This window comes from Cavia porcellus, unplaced genomic scaffold (assembly GCF_034190915.1).
Source record: "Cavia porcellus strain 051 isolate PalLab524CR breed Dunkin Hartley unplaced genomic scaffold, mCavPor4.1 scaffold_8, whole genome shotgun sequence".
NCBI classification, from domain to species: domain Eukaryota; kingdom Metazoa; phylum Chordata; class Mammalia; order Rodentia; family Caviidae; genus Cavia; species Cavia porcellus.
In genome coordinates, this window is record NW_026947491.1 from 54,577,218 (window position 1) to 54,598,301 (window position 21,084).

At 35.6% G+C, this 21,084-nt stretch overlaps 1 long non-coding RNA gene across 1 annotated transcript; it reads right to left on the bottom strand.

The window, feature by feature from the left end:
- Positions 1 to 1,581: 1,581 nt before the first annotated feature.
- LOC134477171 (uncharacterized) lies at positions 1,582 to 20,441 on the bottom strand. The gene is made up of 3 exons (XR_010049082.1): positions 20,365 to 20,441; positions 5,528 to 5,656; positions 1,582 to 2,356 (listed from the first exon to the last, which is right to left on the bottom strand). It is a non-coding gene; the product is annotated as an uncharacterized LOC134477171 (long non-coding RNA).
- Between the last annotated feature and the right edge of the window lie 643 nt (positions 20,442 to 21,084).

A 21,084-nucleotide genomic window follows, 5' to 3' on the forward strand; every position in this document is an offset into this window, starting at 1 on the left:
ATCAGGAGGAGAAAGTTTTTCCAGACAAAGAAAATAGTTTCTGAATAGGTCTTACCATGAGACATAATGTGGTGGGAAAAGATATTGTAAGAAGGTCATTGTTGGAGTGTAACTGGCTAAATGTCATCAAACATGAGACAGGGCAGATTCAATAGACAGAGAGGCAGTTACAGGACCTTGCCAGATCTCGACCATGCTAAGAAGATTTGTATTGACTTTCAGAGGATTTGTCTGGATTGAGAAGGCACTGATATAACCAGATTTTAAAGCATCATGCTAGCTTTGGTAACCAAGATCTGGAAAAGACAGAATTGACACTGCCAAGAGACCTAGGTAGTTCAAGACAATAAAGGCAGAGTCGGTTTGAAGAGGGTGGCGTAGAGGCAGTGGAAAACCTTAAAGGATGTTAATCAGGGAATTTGGAAAGTAAGTCTGTTATTTTAGAAACATATAAAAAATTCTGTAATAAATTCAGTTGAAAACCTAAGTACATGATGAAAATTATGAAGACCTGCATTAAGACTAATAGGCTGAAGAAGTCTGGATTTAAACAATGTTTAAAAATGAAAATACTTTTATAACCAAGTTTTGAGTGACCCCCAAGATTCAGTAGTATCAAAAGAAAAGAACATGAAAAAGGTAAAAGAGACTCAAAGGTCTTAACCTTAAGTAAGAGGCTTATGATTTGCAGCATGGCTTAGCGGATACAGTCAATATATTTTACAATTCAATAGGCTGGTATAAGTCTTCCTTTAGTAGTCCCACCTTTTTTCAAGGTGATAGTGGTTTGCATTATACCAAAAATAATATCATTCAAGTGAGTTTCCAAATGTTTTCATAAAAGGGAATTGTGTTCTGATCAAGAGGTTGATATTTAGTGTTTAAAAACCAGAACTCAAATGTCACATTTAGTCAACTATAACTGATATGTGATTGTACTGTCTGAATGAAATTTATCTTGTCAGCAGACAGTGCCTGAGTCTATAAACCAAAATGAACCAAGAGAGCATCACTGGCTATCACAAGGTTTAGCCAACTGAGACCTAAAGCTAAAGAATCAAATCTTATGAACTGAAACACATTAGGAGTCAATAGGTCAATGTAGTGTTGCGCTATTTGCTGTAATGGCACTAAGCAATCATACGGATGGTTGGCAGAGAAATGTACATCTGAATCGCTCTTGTAGAATCATCCTGAATTTGTTTGGTTTGAGCTAGCTAGAAGAGGCCCTGGGTAATGCCTCTAAAGGAAATGCTGAGAATTCAGAGGAGACAATGCCCTGGGTCTATCTTCATTGCAGAAAGCCAGATGGCAATTAGCCTGGAAATGTCTTAGGGATATACCCACCCCCTAAAGTTTGAAGAGAAACATGTGCCACAGGGGATAGAACAGATGCTGAAGATACCCTGCATGTCTGGTTTTTCATCTCATGTGTTTTCTGGCTTCCTGATTTTAGGAGAGTGAGCTGAACCAGATTTTCATTTCTGAAGTCATAATAATGATTGATTTTAGCATAACATAAGGTTTAAATAAGCCAATACACAAAATTCATATGGACAACTGATAAGAATATAGGTGAACATTATGACTTTATTTAAAGTGCACATTTGCCAGATATACTGGTTATATTCACTATAAAGAGTTCATATAAGTACAGAACATAGCTTTTAAATTTTATTTTTTTTTAATTTTAGTACATAACACATAAACTTTATGTTCCTTGTGGGGAATTGGTACATATACACAGCACATCATAATTATTTGTCATCTCCTTTGCTCCGTCCACCTCCATATCTTGCTCTTCTTCCCATTTGAGAAAGATCTCTCTTCTTATTATTATCATGTTTATTTTACTACTCATAATTTTGGTTTCTCATGTAACAATGAAACATTTAAGCTTGTGTGTCTAATTTACTTCACTTAACATTGTGGTTCAACAAATGACTCAAGTTCATCCTACTTTATAGCACAACAGTATTCACATATTAATTCTTTTCTGATGCTTATCCCTCTCTTTTTCTTCCCTTCACTTCTTGATCATATTCTTCCATCATCTTGGTTAGCAATGGCTTGAAATTTTAACATATATAAAATCCCCTTGCTCTGTATTCTACCTTTCCCAGTAATTCTAACTCATGGGTACAGAGCAGTACTCAGAAATCTACATTTCATAACATCCTCGGTGAATGATGCAGTTGAGACACAGACTGATGGCTTTGAGAGGGTCATGTAAGGGCTGGGGGAGCTATTCTAGGACACAGAACAGCATTCCTGGAACAGCTAAAAATATAGGACTTGAGTTCCACTTCAAACACACTGCCAGAAAGGGATCACATTCTCCAACTTGGCCCATAACCTGTAAAGGAAAGAAAAATATTCTTATCAGGGACTAGACATCAGGTTTTCCTCAGAGAGCCAAACATCACTGACATTGGAAACCATGTACTGCACAGTTACCACGTACTCAGATTTAAGACAAAATCATCAGAAGTTTCCCTTTAACCAAGTATGCTTAATTTAGGAAGGATTCCCTATAACAGAGTATATTTAATTCAGGAAGGATCAAGGCTCATTTAAGCCCAGTGGGTGAGCTTTCAGGAACACATAAATCAAATATTCTAGTGTGCAGACATACTTTTTTGCTTAAATTCATAATTTTATGTTCTGTAGCCTTCATTGCTATCTTATAATTTCTAAAATGTGAAGTAAGACTTTTCTCATTACTCCATCACTTAACATTACTTTTGTTCAGTTCTGTACCAAAAGCTCATATTAAAAATGATGATCCAATCTTCTTTGTACAGGTCAAACATTTTATACACTGTTCAAATACAACAGTAAGTACAATAACATTCTATGTGAATTCCAGAACTCTTCATGTGCTCAGGGAATTCTGTAGCTCTGTGCATTTACCAGGACAGAAAACTTCCTAGTCCAGCCACATTTACTGAGTAAATCAACCCGTGTCATTCATAGGCATTTTTCATTCATCTTGCTTTTCAAGATGTGTGAATATATTAAATTACTTAGTTCTGAGTGGTGGTAAATCATGGCTCTGCACGCTCGAGTTCCACTGAAACCACTGACAAGAAAACCTTATAAAAGGAGATCACTTGGTAAAATAATCTTGTTCCAGATATGATTTGGGGGGAGCCAGAGACCATTAGGAGAACAAAGGAGGAGAGGAAGATTTGATCATGCACCAGAAGGCAAAAATTGAAAGGAAAAAGAAAGAAATGGATGAAGAAAAGGAACCTGCTAGGATATTTCTTTTAAAATAGTTTTGTCATAAGAGAGAATAAGAAAAGATTTCTTCTAAGTCATAATCCTTTGGGTACAAAACTAAACTGGTCTTCATAAATAAGAATGTAGGAGTTAGGAAAGAAATAGTTTAAAAATTATTAATCGCTATTTTCAAATTCCAGTGCACTTTCAAAAGCTCCAAGAAATAACCACAAAAATATCTCTCTATATATAGTACTTTTGGGGGCCCCAAAGAGAAATCAAGGAAAAAGTAATCAGAACTTTTAAGATTAAGTTCTAAGTGCCCTCAGACAATCAGAAAATAGAAATTTCTTCTCTTTAAAGTTTTATGTAGTACGGAACCAAACTGAGTACAATCAGGTAAAGAACATAAAAGACCTGATTTTGAGTCAAGACCAAATTTCAGGGATAGGGAGGAACAGCACAGAAAATGGGAGAAAGAAAATCATCAGCCTCTTTTCAGAAACAATCTAATTTACCATATCTACAGCCTTTGTAGTTGGAAGATCTTTCCTCAAGGGAAGAAAATGAAGAAAAAAACCATGTTTCTTTTTTAGGTTTTTAAAATTTTATTTTTAAATGACAATAACTGTACATGTTTATAAGATGAAATGTGATATTTTGCATGATGATATACTTAAATGTGAAATGGTTTATTTCTTTTAAGAAAACTATTGGTGAAGAGATGCACTAAGCTTCATTGTAGTTTTTATATAGTGCACTCTGCTAAACTCTGTTTTCATGTGTCTTTCTCCAGTCGCATTTGTTGCTTACAATAAAGTTCATCTAGCTCAAGTAGTAAGTCTTTATTGTACCTATTTTGTGCCCTATTTCCCCACCATCAATAGGATTGTAGCACTAAATGACCCACTCTGTATATATCTCATGCCCAGTCATAAGAAATGCAAAAACCTTAGGATCCCACAAGTCCAACTTTGCAGGTATGTAGCAAGAACTTTGATATTAAGTTTATCCTACCCTGTGTGTCAGATATGTTCATAAGGCTAACTTATTTTATATCCACTTTCTTCACGTCTGTTTCATCTTATCTATACAACATATTGGACTACTGTTTTCCTAGCCCTTGTGTATCACTGTGTTTGTATAATGCTACCCAGCGATTTAAACCATCACACAACCCACAATCTATAACAACCTATGTCCCCTCCTGCACCCTCACCAAAAACAAATCCATCTATGGGTCAGTCATGTCTTACCACTTAGTGTTCTGTCAATGAGTTGCGTGACTTTATATCTCTGCACCTATGCATGTGTTTTCTCTGTTTATGAGTCTAACTTCAGCATATCCTCCAAAATTCAACTCAAGCATAGCATCCCCTGGTAGCTTTTCTAGGTGCCTCCTTCTCCAAATGACTCTAAACTCTGTGCCCTAAAGATCTGCTGTTTATAGACCTGCAGTTCCTTTCCACCATTTGTTTACTGGGTGTCACCCTTGAGCAGTTCAACCAGTTGATTGATTATTATGTTACCACTTTAGCAATTCTTTGTATATCTGCTTCCAGGATAAACACGTAGCATAGTCCATTTAATTTGGAATCTCAGAGAGATGATTGACTATTTTTTAAAAGTGAAAACAGTCTCCAGGAGAAAAAAATCATTTGCCTAAGCAATACAAATAGTAAATGGAGGACCTAGCTGCCTCAGACTGCCACTGCTGGGCCCACCCCTGAGCCTGGAAAACCAAGGAAGCCCCTGGCACAACCTAGCCACCTTGGTCTGCCATCAAGGGCCTGTCCCTTAGGGCACTTCCTGGACCTAGTACTGCAGTTGATCCTTGGATCCAATCCCATCTCTCAGAATCCTGGACCAAAGTGGACCACTGTGCTGGCTGGATGCAAGACTCAGGAACCCCTCAGCCAAACAGAAGACCCCAACAGGCTCCAGTCAATATGGTGAGTTTGCCCCTAAAAATAGACATCTGCAGTGGGTAAATAGGAGCAGAAGTGAAACTCCCTCTAACTGTTAGACCTTGATGAACCTGACAAGACAGTGGGTAATCCCCTCCTCCACACAGAGAACATCAGACAGGTTGGGGAATGTGCCAAAAAGCCTCCACTAACTTGGAGAAAACTAAAAGAGCTTATGACCCCCCAGTGACACAGTAGGGCCTCAGCTGACAACACTATAGATGGGGAGATTTGGTGATCTGTAACAACCTGAAGACATAGCAACAGCAGGAACTCAGAGTTGACCTACATCAATACTTCTGGGTTAATTAGCCCAGAAAGAATATAGGACTCACCAACAGGCCCTATAGTAGAAACTCAGGTGACTGGCTCTCCTCTTCATTGTGGTACCCAGCACTTGGATAAAGATCGACCACACAATAGAACCATACAATTCACACTACAGCCAGTTGAGACTGTTGAGACTGAAAGACAAAATATTAACCCAAAAGGTGAAAATGACAAAAAGAAAAGGCAAAATGCAATCTCAAACATCCAATCCATCAGGAGCAAGAACAGATGACATTTACATAGAGGACTTTAAAAGTCATACACTAAGAATCTCTGAAAAGATAGCAAATGAAGTAAAGTAGCAAATCTATGGGACTATAGAGGAAATTAAATTAGAAATAATATCTTACATAAAGACAGAAATAACAACATTAGTAAATAAGTTGCTCAACATAGCTAGAGAAGAAATAGATTTAAAAAATACAAGAGCATGGGAAATTGATTAAAACTTTGAATGAACAATGCAGAAAACAAGCAGAATCCATTAAACAAATTTATATCCAAGAAATAAAAATTCTACTGAAAGCTGGCAAAACCATTTAAATGAAGCTGAGGATAGAATTTCAGACCTTGAAGACAGAATCACAGCTGGCAATTGTAAAAGGGTACAATTTATAAAAACAACAAAGCAGCATGAAACGACAATCTAGATGCTTCAAGATTATGCCAAGAGAAACAATACAAGATTAATAGGCATCAGTGAAGAGGCAGGAGTCAATGAAAATGACATAACTAAACTATTGACAGAAGTAATGGCAGAAAATTTCCCACACATAGGGAAAAAACCTGATATACAAATAAGTGAGGCATACAGAATACCAAACAGTCACAACCAACATAGATCTATACCCAGACATATAATAATCAAGATCCCAGACATATAGCGTAAAAACAGAATACTAAAATCTTCAGAGAAAAGACACAACTCACCTATCAAGGAAAGCCTATTTGAATCACGGCAGACTTTTTAGCACAAGCCTTCAAGTTAAGATAAGCTTGGAGTGAAGTATTTCAAGCCCTAAAAGAAAACAACTTTCTTGGGTTGTTGACCCTTGGATCCAATCCTATCTCTCAGAATCTTGGACCAAAGTGGACCACCGTGCTGGCTGGATGCAACCCAGACTGATGTACCCAGAAAAAGTGTCTTTCAAATTTAATGGAGAAACAAAATACTTTCGTGACAAAGAACAAGTGAAGAAATTCATGTCCACCAAGCCAACCCTAGAAAGAGTACTGAAAGACCTGGTACATAGAGATAAAAATGACCACAATCCCCAGAACCACAACAGAAAGAAACTACCAGGCTGGACAAGAAATTAAACAAGGGAGAAAAACAGGAAACCAACAATAGGAACACAAGATGGCAAAATCAAGCCAGTACATATCAGTGGCACCCCTAAATGTAAATAGGCTCAATTCACCTCTTAAGAGAAATAGGTTGACAGAATGGATCAAGAAACAGGATCCCACAATATTCTGTATACAAAAAACACATCTGACTCAAAAAGAAACCCATAGATTAAAAGTCAAAGGGTAGAAAACAGAATTCCATGCAAAAGGAACACAGAAAAAAAGCAGGAGTAGCTATTCTGTTTGCAGACAACGTGAACTTCAAACCTAAAAGAATTAAAAGAGATTTTTAAAAAGGCCACTACATACTTGTAAGTGGAAAACTACAAGAAGAACTAACAATTATAAATATATATGCACCAAATACAGGAACACAACCCACTATATAAGACAAATACTAATGGACATGAGAAACCAAATACATAAGAACACAATTGAAATAGAAGACCTTAACACCCCACTGTCACAAAGAGGTAGGTCAACTAGACAAAAATTCAGCAAAGAAATAATAGAACTGAATTATAACTGTGAGGGAATAGACTTAGTGGATATTTACAGAGTGTTCCACCCAGCCACATCAGAATATACATTCTTCTCAGCTGTACATGGGACATTCTCCAAAATAGATCATATATTAACCCATAAAGCATTCTTAACTAAATGCAAAGGAAGAGAAATTATCCCATGCATAATATCTGATCATAGTGCATTAAAATTGGAAATCAATGGCAAAAAAACCCCACAAAACCTGCATAAATACATGGAAATTAAATAACAACCTTCTGAATAACCAATGGGTTACTGATGAAATTAAAGAAGAAATAAAACAATACCTACAATACAGTGAAATGCAGATATAACATACCATAACCTATGGGATGCAATGAAAGCAGTCCTAAGAGGGAAATATATAGCAATAAATAGTCACTTCAAGTAAATGAAATGAACACAAATAAATAACCTAGTGCTACATCTCAAGCTTCTAGAAAAGGAAGAGCAAGTCAAACTCAAAGCTCATGGGAAGGAGGGAAGTGTAAAGATTAGAGCAGAAATTAATGCAATTGAAACTAAAAAAAAACAATATAAAGAATTAATGAATCAAAGAGCTGGTTTTTTGAGAGAATAAACAAAATTGATAAACCCCCAGTAAACCTTATCAAGAAAAAGAAAGAAAAAACTCAAATCCATACAATAAGGACTGAAAAGAAGGGAATTACTACAAATCCTATGGAAATTCAAAAGATCGTGAACACCTACTTTGAAAATCTCTATACACATAGGGTGAAAAACACAGAAGAAATGGACAGATTTCTAGGAACATATGAACTACCAAAGCTCAATCAAGAAGATATAGCAATTTTGAATAACCCAATTTCAGCTACTGAAATAAAAAATGTGATCAAAACTTTACCAACAAAGAAAAGCTCAGGTCCTGAGGAATTCTCAGATGAATTCTATAAGAAATTCAGAGAAGACTTAATGCCAATTCTCTTTAAACTCTTCAGTGATTGAAAGAGAAGCAATCCTTCCTAACTCATTCTTGGAGACAAGTATCACTATGATACCAAAACCAGAGAAAGACCCAACGAAAAGGGATAACTATAGACCAATCTCACAATGAACACTGAGGCAAAGATTCTCAATAAAATATTGGCAAATAGAATGCAGCAAATCATCAAGAAGATTATACACCACAACCAAGTGGGACCTATTCCAGGAATGCAGGGATGGTTCAACATATGCAAATCAATAAAGGTAATACAGCACATCAACAGAGCCAAAACCAAAAATCACACAGTCATCTCAATATATGCAGAAAAAGCTTTCAATAAAGTCCAATACCTTTTCATATAAATTTCCTACAGAAACTCAAAATAGACAATATGTACCTCAATCTTATAAAGGCCATCTATGACAAACTAACAGCTAACGTTATACAAGATGGACAAACACTGAAAGCCTTCACTCTGAAATCAGGAACAAGGACAAGGATGTCCACTATCACCACTCCTATTCAATATAGTTCTGGAAATATTAGCCAGAGCAATCAGATAAGAGGGAGACATAATAGGAAAAGAAGAAGGTAAATTATCATTATTTGCAGATCAGATGATGCTCTACATAGAAGACACCAAAAGCTCAATTAAAAGACTAGTAGAGGTAATAAAGAAATTCAGCAGCATAGCCAGATACAAAGTCAACACTCAAAAAATCAATAGCATTCCTGTACACAAACAAAAATCTCACTGAGAGAAATTATGGAAGTATTGCCTTTCACAATAATATCTAAAAAATAAAATACTTAGGAATCAACCTAACCTAGAATGTAAAAGACCTATATGCTGAAAATTATACTACTCTAAAAAAGGAGATTGAAGAGGGTATTAGAAAATGGAAGGATATTCCTTGCTCTTGGTTAGGAATAACCAACATGGTGAAAATGGCCCTAGTCCCAAAACTGTTATTCAGATTTAATGCAATCCCATCAAAATACCATTAACATACTTTATAGATCTAGAGAAAACATTTCTGAAATGCATCTGGAAACAGAAGAAACCTAAAATAGCAGTTCTGGGCAACAAAGGCAAGACAGAAGGCATCTCAACTCCTGACTTGAAACTATATAATAAAGCCACAGTAATAAAATCATCATGATACTGGCAGTTGGCAAAGAAATAGACCTGAGGATCAATGGAAGAGATTAGAAGATACAAACACTACTACAAAGGCAGTCAGCCACCTGATATTTGACAAAGAACTAAACATGTTCACTGGGAAAAAAAAAGATAGCTTCTTTAATAAATGGTGTTGGAAAAAATGGCTTTCCACATGCTGAAGACTGAAAATACACCCATGCCTATCACCATACACTAAACTAAAGTCAAAATGGATCAAGGATCTAAATATTAAAACAGAAACACTAAATCTACTGGAGGACAAGGTAAGTAAAAATCTTGGAGACATAGGGGTAGGGAGAAAATTCATGAATAAAATGCAAACTACATGGGAAATACTTCAAAGAATCAATAACTGGGATCTCATATTACTAAAATGCTTTTGCACTTCAAAAGAAATCACCAACAAAGTCAAAAAGAAAACCAACAGAATGGGAAAGTATTTTAGCCAACAATCCCTCAGACAGAGGACTTATATCCAGAACATACAAAGAACTGAAAAACATCAAGCCCCCCAAATTCAAAGACCCTCTCCAAAAATGGGCATTGGAAATGAACACACAGTTCTCAGATAAAGATATTAAAATGGCAAATACATATATGAAGAAATGTTCACCATCACTGGTCATTCAAAAAATGCAAATTAAAACAGCATTGTGATTTCATCTCATCCCAGAAAGAATGGCTGCCATCAAGAAAACAATTGATAACAAATGTTGGCGAGGAGGTGGAGAAAAAGGAACACTGCTCCACTGTTGGGAGTGCAGACTGGTGCAATCACTGTGGAAATCAGTGTTGAAAAAACTAGAATTGGAAGTTTCTTTAAATCTAGCTAGTCCTTTCCTGGGTATTTCCCCAGAAAAATTGAAAAGGTCATGTCACAGTGATACCTGTGCACCTATGTTCATAGCAGCACAATTTCTGATAGCTAAATCTTGGAAAACCAAAATGCCCATCAACCACAGAGTGGATGAAAAAATGTGGTATATAATAAAATACTATTCAGCTATAAAAAAGATGATCTTGAGGCCTTTATAGGCAAATAGAGGCAACTTGAGAGTATCCTCATTAGTGAAATAAACAAGACTCACATGAATAAATATCACATTGTCTCTCTAGTGTGAAAAATAGTAAGAACTGACAGAATAATGGGGTACAAAAAGTATCACAGATATTGTAAATGTGAAAGGGAAGCTAAGTGCTCTAAAGGAGGTAACAGTATATATAGTGTGTAAGATAGATGACCAGATCACTGAAGTTCTATCAGATCATTGAACAGAAGAGATTGCACTGTCAATGTTTGAGTGTCTAGCCACTTTTCAGCCTTTGATTTTGTAATTTAACAACTATTGTTAAGATGACATTTAATGTATCAACTGGCGATGTTATGTTATTTTTTTTAGTTCTGCATTCTACTGTTCTTGTTTTTTCTATTTTGCTTTTTAAATTTTCTCTTCCTTCTCTCTTTAAACAAAATAAAATTTTAAAAAATTTTTAAAAAAACAAATAGTAAATGCAAGAGCAGAGACTACAGCATCCCTGCTTTGGGTTTCACCAGTTTGCAATATTGGTCTTATGTCCTCAGTGCTCATCAAAACACATATCCCTTGTTTCATGCTGACTCAATACTTACTAATTAAAAATGAGTATTTGAATGAATAAATGGATACATGTTATACCAGTCTTCATAGCACTGCCCTGAACATTGCTATTCAGACAATGACACATTGGGTATGGAACTTGTAGTAATTCTTTAAAATTTGCCACGATCTTGAACTAAATTGGATACCCCATCCACAATTTAGTCTTTCAGTTCTTTGAATGACTCTAACAGACACTTTTACAGACATTTCCAATACATATCTTGATACCCTTTTTCTTGTTTAGTGACACATGTAGCACATACCTTAGACACAATTGATTAAATTAGGAAAGATACTTGATCTGATTCATAGACTCACATTCAGAATTTCAAGATTTAGAATTGAGCTGGTCAACTGTTTAGAGAATGTTATATGCTGATTCACTTGAGATACTTAGGGAGTTTTAACTATGATAATTCTGTATCTTCTTTAATCCTCTTCTTCAGTCACATGGACCTCAAATACCTGTGCCTACATCACCAAGGCCACCATCCATTCTCTGACCAGAGACTTCTCTTTTAAAGGTGGGTTTTTCAACTACCTACCTACTCATCAGCTCCAACTAATCCTCTAATTCATTGATATCTCAACTTTCTCCCTGTCCAAAACCATTTCATGTAATTTTACTTACAATTCAATCATTTAAACCTTATTATCTTTCACTGCTTCCACTTCATATCTTTCAATCCAAATAACCTCCTCATTAGGCTCACTTGGAGAACCATCTGAGAATTATACACCGACAACAGCAATTTGGATGAATACAATTCTTATACCTGTTCCAGGCCCACATTTGGACAGTGAAGCACTGGTAAAATAGTCAGATATGCACGGCCACAGATTTCAGTTCAGTTCTATTTCTTTTACCTGTTTGGAATCTGTCACATCACAATAGCTATAACTATCACAAAACTTTTCACTTCCCAAATGTTTTATCATATTTTATCAATTTTGTCATACTTTTCATTTTTATGTAAGAATAGTTAAAATTTTAGAGCTTCTGTGTCAGACATTTTTCAAAGTGTTGTCTGCTAATAAGTCAATACATAGGGCAAATACTACTACTGTTTATATTTTACAAATAAATAAACCTAGTCATAAGAGATGATAAAGTATCTCACTATTACACATCTAGGAAAAGGGAATATCCAGGATTCAAATCCTAGCAGTCTAGCTCTTAAAATTCCTTGTTTCAGCTTACTTCATATAAAAATTTATAAACACCATTTTCATTGTCCCATCAACAAATCCACATGTATTCCCCCTCTCGTCCTTTCCTCCAGTTGGAACAATTTCTCTATTCTATTCCCTGTTCAGCATCTTCTCTAGCTACTAAGCCTTCTTTCTTCTGTGTGTAAACTCTTACATCATAATTTCAGGGTAAATTCCTATTTTTATATTACCAATATTTTATTTATTATTGCTATTGTGTACTTGGTGATCAAAAGCTATTTCTTTATCCTGACACTTTGTTATTAGTATTACGTTTGTTTCCTGTTTAAGGCTCACAAAATATCCCTCATTTCTCAAAGAGCACTAATAAAGATTAAAAAATTTTTAAAGCACTAATTATAGTATTTTGAAAAGTATTTGCCTTTATTACCTTGTGTCATCTATAATCCTTTCATGTCCTTTTATCTTTTTTTTTTCATGGTTGATATTTCTAAACGCTCTCATTTTCTCTTTGACTATAGATTTCCTTGTAAAGCACTGAAGAACCATAAAAAGCATCAGTGTGTTTAGGAAGAACACGTCCCAATCTCTGCTATGTGAGCTTCTCTGAACTTTGTGTTTGGGAACCAAAGTATCAAGTGTAATTGAAAAATACAGTGAATTTTACGTTTTTAAAAATGTATTATAATAAAAGACACACTGTCGTTAATCCCTCTGAAAATATTACTCTTTATTTTGAGTGCCTTTACCTCATCACTCTTGCCACGTTTTGAAGCAGTTCTCAAAGTCCTCCTTCATGAGTGCTGTTAGTTGCACTGTTGTGGCTGTTTTGATGTCTTGAATTGATTCAAAATGTTTACCCGTCATGGTCATTTTGACTTTGGGGTAGAAACACAAGCAACGTGGTACCAGGTGTGAGAATAAGGAGGATGAAGACATACCATAGTGTCTTTAACTAGTCTGACTTTGTTAGATGGCCCTTGGCGGCAGCATCATGGTATTGCACTTTTTAAATCACAACTTGTAAAGACATCCACAAAAAAGGACTTCCAGAACTGCTTCAGAAAGTAGCAAGAACGACAGGATAAGTGTGTTTGAACTGATGGTCAGTATTTTGAGGAGGATTAACAGATAAACTTAATGTAGTGAATTATTTTAAAATTAAACATTCATCATATATGTTGATTACCCCATGCATATATTAGTTGTTCAAGTTTGGCAGTTACGGTTTGAGTTGGATCTACTCAAAAATGTCTATTTTGAATTTTCACTATTTCAGAATGTGAACAGGGCTACTGAAAAAGGGGCTATTATAGTCAGATAAATTCATGGTAGAGAAGGATAGTTCTTTAATCTGATATGACTGATAATCCTTATAAAAATGGGAAAGGTAGCAGTTACTCATGCAAGGAGAACATCGTTCAAAAATGAAGGCAGGGATACTTCTATTAGCCAATATACACCAAATCTCAGGCAAATCACCAGAAACTAGGGAAAATGCATGAATCAAATTTTCCTTCAAAGCTCTCAGAAGGAATCCCTGTTGCTGACACCTCAATCTCAAATTTCTAGCCTGCAGAACTGTGACACAATAAACTTCTATTACTCACACCACTCAGTTTGTGTTACTTTGCCACAGCAATCTTAGCAATCTAACACACTACCTGTGAATGCCTTCCAGGAGAGTCTGATCCTGATCTCTGCCATTTAAAAACAGGGAAAGTGAGCTGGAGATTTAGCTTAGTAGTGTAAGCAGCTGCTCTTCAGCATGTAAACTTTTAATCCAAATATTTTATTTTTAATCTAGCCCTTCACCACACAGACACACAGACACACACACACACACACACACACACACACACACACACACACACACACACACACCCTATCACATGGCCTGAAAGTTTTTGATTTAATTTCTTTAATTAAATTTTCTTCTATATTGTTGTGCAGGAGGATGGCCTACCTGGTTATGCTGACTGGAAAGTGTAACAGCAAACGTAAGGGCTCATAATACAAATCTTCAAAATCTCTGCCCTTTTATTTCTGTGCCTGTGGTCTATTCTCCATAGTACATGATCCCTCTCAGATCTAAAGCTTTGTTAAAGATCCTGAGGTATGGAAAAATTCAACCAGGTTGATATCCAGTTCTGAAATAGCCTAGTTTCTAAATTTATATGCTCTATAAATCACTTTCCCCTTCTCCATCTGCTTTCTGCCTTCCAAAATCAGGTATTCAGTATATTCAGAATGTAATAAATATTATTTGCATTATCATCACTGGCAAGACATAGCCTTCTTAATTCCTTTGTTCTTATTTTAGTTGATTTTCTTCTAACAAGAATGAAGATAAACATCTACAAATAATTTAATTTCTTTCAAAAAGTTCTATTAGCATTTAAATATGCCTATAAATTTGTATTTATTTTAATTCCATATTTTGCTTAGCTATTATTCTGTGATCTCCCTACTCCTTAAAGGTTTGAAGAATACTATTTCTATTTCATTACCTCTCCGTCAGTCATCAAACCTGTTCGGTCTAGATTCAACCACTTTGCCAGCTCCACAGAAAAGGCCCAGATAGTGTCTTCTCAGGCTGCGATGTCAATAAATCCTGTAGACACTCTTCCGCCTGCCTCTATTAGCACTAGTCCCGTGACCCTCCCCTTGCTCCTTAGCGCTATCACTGATTCCTGTTGCACTCCTGTCTTCTGATTTGCCTCCTAACACCAAAGTGCTATGTTTTCAGATTCCTCTGCTCACTGAACCTCATGTACCTGCTCTTAAAATGCTGCTTTTCCAGAGGTTTCTCTGGAGCACATTTCTCTTCAGCGCCTGATTTCTGTGTGACCCACTGCACTCCCATGGCTTTACTTACTGCCAATTCTCTATGACTTAGATATCTTTCTCTTAGTTCAACTACTTATTTAACACCCCACTGGAGGATTCATATGGGCAGTCCCAACTAAATATGCAAGTAACACCAGAAAAGATAGTATATCAGGATCAGAAATGAGGAACAGAAAAGCAGGTGTGGGCAAAGGAGATTTCACAAGAATAGCCAGAGGTGCAGAGGAACTCAAGAATGCCTGTTGTTGATGCAGGCAAAGGAGCAGCATGTCGAAAGGATGAATTCATATTATTAACCTCTAGTAAGTAATAAGAATTAAGAGAAAGACATTAAATAAGACAACTTTTGAAGGAAGAATGAGAGGTCAGAGAAGCTGTGGTAATGCCAACATAAAGACATTAGTGAGAATTTGGAGCAGTGTGGAGGTAAAATCACAGCACACCGTAAGACAGTGGAATGGAAGGCGGGGTCACCGTCTTTTTTCTATCTGCACAATTTTTCTTACATTTGCCTTGATGATTGATTAGTAACTGCTATGTTATTTATACACACACACTGTTCATATTTTCAAGTCCCTAATTCATTATTATTGGTCATCATTCAAGCTACAAGTGTCTAGAAGTACAGAAAGGACTTAAGTTTGACTCTGACGTCTTTACTCCAAGGTTTAGTTCTACCAGCTTGCTCACAAGTCATGGGTGAAAGTCCATAACTATGCAAGAAAGGTGAAGACAGGAAAGCCAGCAAAGGATGTAAATCCCATGATGTCCCCAAACTGTTTATGTTCCCCTACAGATTCTCACTGTCCCTCACCAATGTGATTCTTCAAACTTTCCAGAAAAATATGGATGCCTGGTGTAAATGCTACTGTCCTATGAGTACTTTTGAGAGTTAAACTAGAGTGTTTTATTCCAACCACTAACTTACCATTCCTCTGTGATAGATTTCTTCTGCAATATAGTATATTATTATTCTATACTCTAATGGCTGTTAATTTTTTACTGGTACATGAAAACATAAAAATTATACATCAATGAGATATTCTGTTACCTCTCTATTCATGTAGACATTGTATAATACTTAAATCAGGCTACACCTATCTATTCACTTATCATTTCTTTAGGGTTAAACACTCAAAACTCTTTCTGTCCGTTTTCTTTTAATACACCTATTTTAATGATCTATAGTCATGCTACTGTGTAAGAGCACACTAAAACTTCTTTCTCTTGTCTAACCCAATGCCTGTTAATGAACCTTTTCCCAAACCTGCCCCACATTTACTCTCTCAGCCTGTGATATCCACCATTCTATTATAAACTTCTAAATTCAATTTGTTTGGATTCCCCATATAAGTGGTTTATTTAGTACTTCTCTTTGTTTACCTGGCTTTTCTCACTTCATTCAATGGCCTCTATTTCCCTATACATTGTCATATATGGTAGGACCTCATTTTTATGAATGAATAGTATTTCATTGTGTATATGTATCACATTTTTTATCCATTCACCAATTGATAGACATCACTTGTTTCTATTTTGAGGCTATTGTAAATAGTGCTGAGATTACAAGACCATATAGGTATTTTAACTTAAGAATTTCATTTCCTTTGGACATGTTCTAGTGGGATTTCTGGATAATATACTACTAATTTTTAAGTTTTTAAAGAATATCAACAGTGTTTTTCTTTTTTCTACAGAGCTATCCTAATTTAAAGTCTACAATGGTTTCCTTTCCTGCCATCCTTGACACATTTATTATTTGTCTTTCATATTTTCACTGTCCTTACTTGAGTGCATTTCTCTGATAATATGTGGTGTTGATCATTTTTTCTTGTACCTGCTAATCATTTGTATGTCCATTTTACTGAGAAATGTTTATTTATGTCTATCACTTATTTTTAAATAATTTGTTCTTATTTTCATTTTGTTGTTATTGAACTTTTGAGTTTCTGACATATTTTGGGTATTAACTTTGTCATAGCTGTGCTTTGCTAATATTTTCTCCCATTCTCTAGATGATTTCTTCAATCTGTTGTTTGTTACCTTTTGTCTTGGTCACTTTTCTTATTACTGGAACATAAAATGCAACACCCACAATGAAGAGCAGGAGAAGTTTATTTTTGGCTCATGGTTTTTTGAGGTTTCAATCCATAGTCAGCCAGTTTTTTAAACTGTCTTGATGTGGCATGGATTTTCAGTTTCACATAATCACAGACTATTTCAGAACTCTATCTGCCAGCTCTGCCTTTTTCTAAGGACTTGGTCTCTTTCTTAAGTGTCCCATTCTGCCAAAACCCTCAGTTTAGTCAGCAAGTTCAGCTTTATGATAGTGATTTTATTGCTCAGGCTAGTAAAATTATTTCAGTAAATTTACATAGTTAAGTGAGATGTTAGCTCATTATGAAATCCTTTGCAGAGAATAATGCCTCTCACTATGCTCACACCACCACCGGTGCACTCCATGATTATCTTTTATCTAGGTGATTCCGACACACCCATAATTGCCACACACACACAATTTATTATTAATTTCCATACAGCAGTTAGAGTATCACCTTTAAAACATGAATTTGACTTTATCAATCTGTATCCAAAAAATTACAATGGTTTTTTCATTTTTCTCAAAGTAAAGACCAAAGGTTGATAATTCCTTATAAAGGTCTATTCAAGTCTCTGCTAATCTAACTTGTTTATTGTACTATCTGAAATTAAACTCTCCTCCTTGGACCTGCCCTGCTTCTAAGGCCGTTTGTTGTTAATGCACCAAGTATGCAGCCTTCCTGAAGACTGCGTATTGCTATTCTCTCTGCCCAGACACCCTTTTCCCCAAAAATTTATCCAATCATGTCTTTCTGCTTTTCAGGTCTCTACTCAAGTATCATTTTCAAAGCTTACTTAGTCACTCAATATTAAATTGTAAATCCCCGGTCATCTATAATTTCTTACTTATCTTCCTCCATAATTGCTTCTCTTTGTATGACAAAATCCCTATTTTACTTGTTTGTTGCCTGTCTCCTAAGCCTTTTCCCTACATACACACACTCACACACACATTCACACACACACACACACACACACACACACACACACACACACACACCATTGCCAGTCACAAGGACTGGGATCTGTATCTTATTTTGTTCCCTGCTATATTACTAGTAATCAGAAAAATATCTGGATGCTGTTATATATTGGATCCTAGTAAATATTTGTTTAATTAGTAGTGAAAACTTTGTCGATCATAATAAAGCTTTAAAATATTGATCATTTTTGTTATCGCATTGTTTCATCACTTTTATTATTGATACTATTTTTATTTTCATTAAACAGGGTAAGAAATCTATTCTTTTGATGTCTCCTCTCAGTGATTTTTCTACTTTTCCAAAAATACTGGTGATAAGAAGATAAAAAATAATGTAAAATAGCAAAACAAATAATGTTAAAAAAGCACACCAGTGCAAGAGCTAATTATTTTCATCAAATGTACACTGAAAGTATAAAAGATACAACGTAACTGCAAAATATATTCCATATCTTCTCACATTATCTTTCCATGTAGCATGACACCACTGCAAAAACATGAGTCAGGTGCTGTTATCAGAGAATAAGAATTGTATATTTCAAGGTGCATGAGTGCCCGAGTGCTAGGAGAACTTGTGGAAGGTATTTCTTAAATCACAAGAGGCTGCCTGAAAGGAACAATGAGTTCCTTCTGACAGAGGTCTGGAAGACACAAACCACACAGTCTCTTGTTACTTAAAGAGCAAATTCCCAAATGTAGTTTCTCCGTAATTTTAAAGATTTTAAGATCATTTCAATGAACACGGTCATATAGCAGTTTCCCCTAAAGAGAATTACTGCCTGCTAAAAGAAATACTATGCACATGCTTTCCATACTTACGGCATATGGGATATGTTCAGACAATTGCTAACCACCTGTCTATGTCACCATATGCCCAGCAAATGAAGCCTGTAACATTATATTCAGACTTTCAACTTAACACTTCACCTGTCTTTCACAAGGTGAAGTGTTTTTACAAAGTTATTCAGAACCTGTGAGTCTTCATTTTCTCATCTCATACAATGATTATCATTGCATCATCCTCACACAGCTTTGGTGAAGATTAAAAAGATGATTTATGTAAAGTTTCTGGCACAGAGCCTAAAAATTAGCAGGTGCTCGATAAATGTCAATTTTAATTCAATTCATCCAGATATTCTAAAACATTGAGTGCTGGCTCTGACTAGTTCACATAACCCCCAATTTCCTGTCCAGTGTGCTACCCTTCATTCATAACAGAAAACATTTTTGTGGAAACAACAGTCTGTACCAAATCAGTGATATAATCGGTAGTAATATGGATTCTCAAATGCACTCTGGAAGAGAAAATTTTAAGAAGAAAACATAGAAGTAGCTATTTACAAGAAGAAATAAGACTTTTCCTACTCACCAATGTAAATGGGAGCCATAAGTAATGTTAAGAGATTATTAAACAAGATATGGTAAACCATTTGCTGCTTTATTCCCATTCAATTTTAATGCAAATTTGCTTGATAAAGATTAGTCCGTCCCACTCTCCTACTGTGCATTTAGAGTAAAGTGAATGCATTCTTTGGGCTGTAAATGGGAGCATACAGCCTCTACTAAATCAAGGATTCATTCCACTCCCGTGTTCACCCTGAACATCTCAAAGATGGTGTCTTCCTCAATTCTTTTCAGTCAGGACCAAGGAGACCTAATTAAAAGACCAGTTTTACAATCAAAGGCAAGACTGCTCTCTTCTGCAACATTGAGATTACAAAAAATGGAGCTGCTGAAAGAAAACCTGCAATTATGAGTAGCTTTCATGGAAGAATGTAAGAAAGAAACTATTCCAGAGAAAATAAAACTAAATATGCAGCAGCCTTAAAAGATTTACAGGTGAATTAAACCTCAGTGTTAAGGTGTTAACCCAACTTTACTTGGTTCTGTTTGTTTCGGACTTTCCCATCCCTCTATAAATACTTCTTCCATAATCCTCTCCAAAATAAATTATACTAAACTCCATATTGGGCTTTGCTCCTGGGTGAATCCAAATTAAACTAGTCCGTGCCTGAGTTTTCTTAGGATTACAGACCCTCAAATTAAAATTCTGGAATAAGAGCACTTACTGGGCAATTGATAACAAGGTCTCCACTGCTGGTATGAAATGAGACAGAACCAAGGTTATTAACAATCCAACTTGGGTATGTTGATATGAGATATAAATAGAAGGCAGTGCACAGGCTTTTTGCAACATTGTAACCTTCAGAAGTCTTTGGAACACCAGTAACTATAATCATATATGAGTTGAAAGGCAGCGTCATTAGCCAAAATATTCCTAAAAGAGGAAAACAAATGAATATCAAAATTATTCTCATTTCTTTCAGGCAGAGGAAGAATGTGCTGAGAATGAACAGAAGGTTTGATTATAGGAATTGTGTTACAAAAGAAACTGGACCCATATCTCTCTTAGAAACTTACAGGGAAGGATTATGCCAGCAAGTTCTTAAACAGAAAAATCACAATTAAAGGGCAGATAAATGTCACTTGAAGAAGACCCCAAAATTTATAGGAAGTACATAATATTTCCTCCAGTTCTTTACAAAGTTACGAAAAAGTATTAATCTAAGTAACTACTAGAGAGAAAAAAATGATAATTTAAGTTTTTGAAAGTTGTCAAATAATGAATAATAGCTTAGTTATTGATATAAAGTACCATGATAGTCCTCATTTAAAGTGAAGTGCATAGAATTCCGTCATTGGAGTCCTGCCTATGACTATTTCACAACTGTGTTCACTATATTCCCAAACCTACTCCAGGGTTCCTAGATAAGAGATTTATTTAAAAC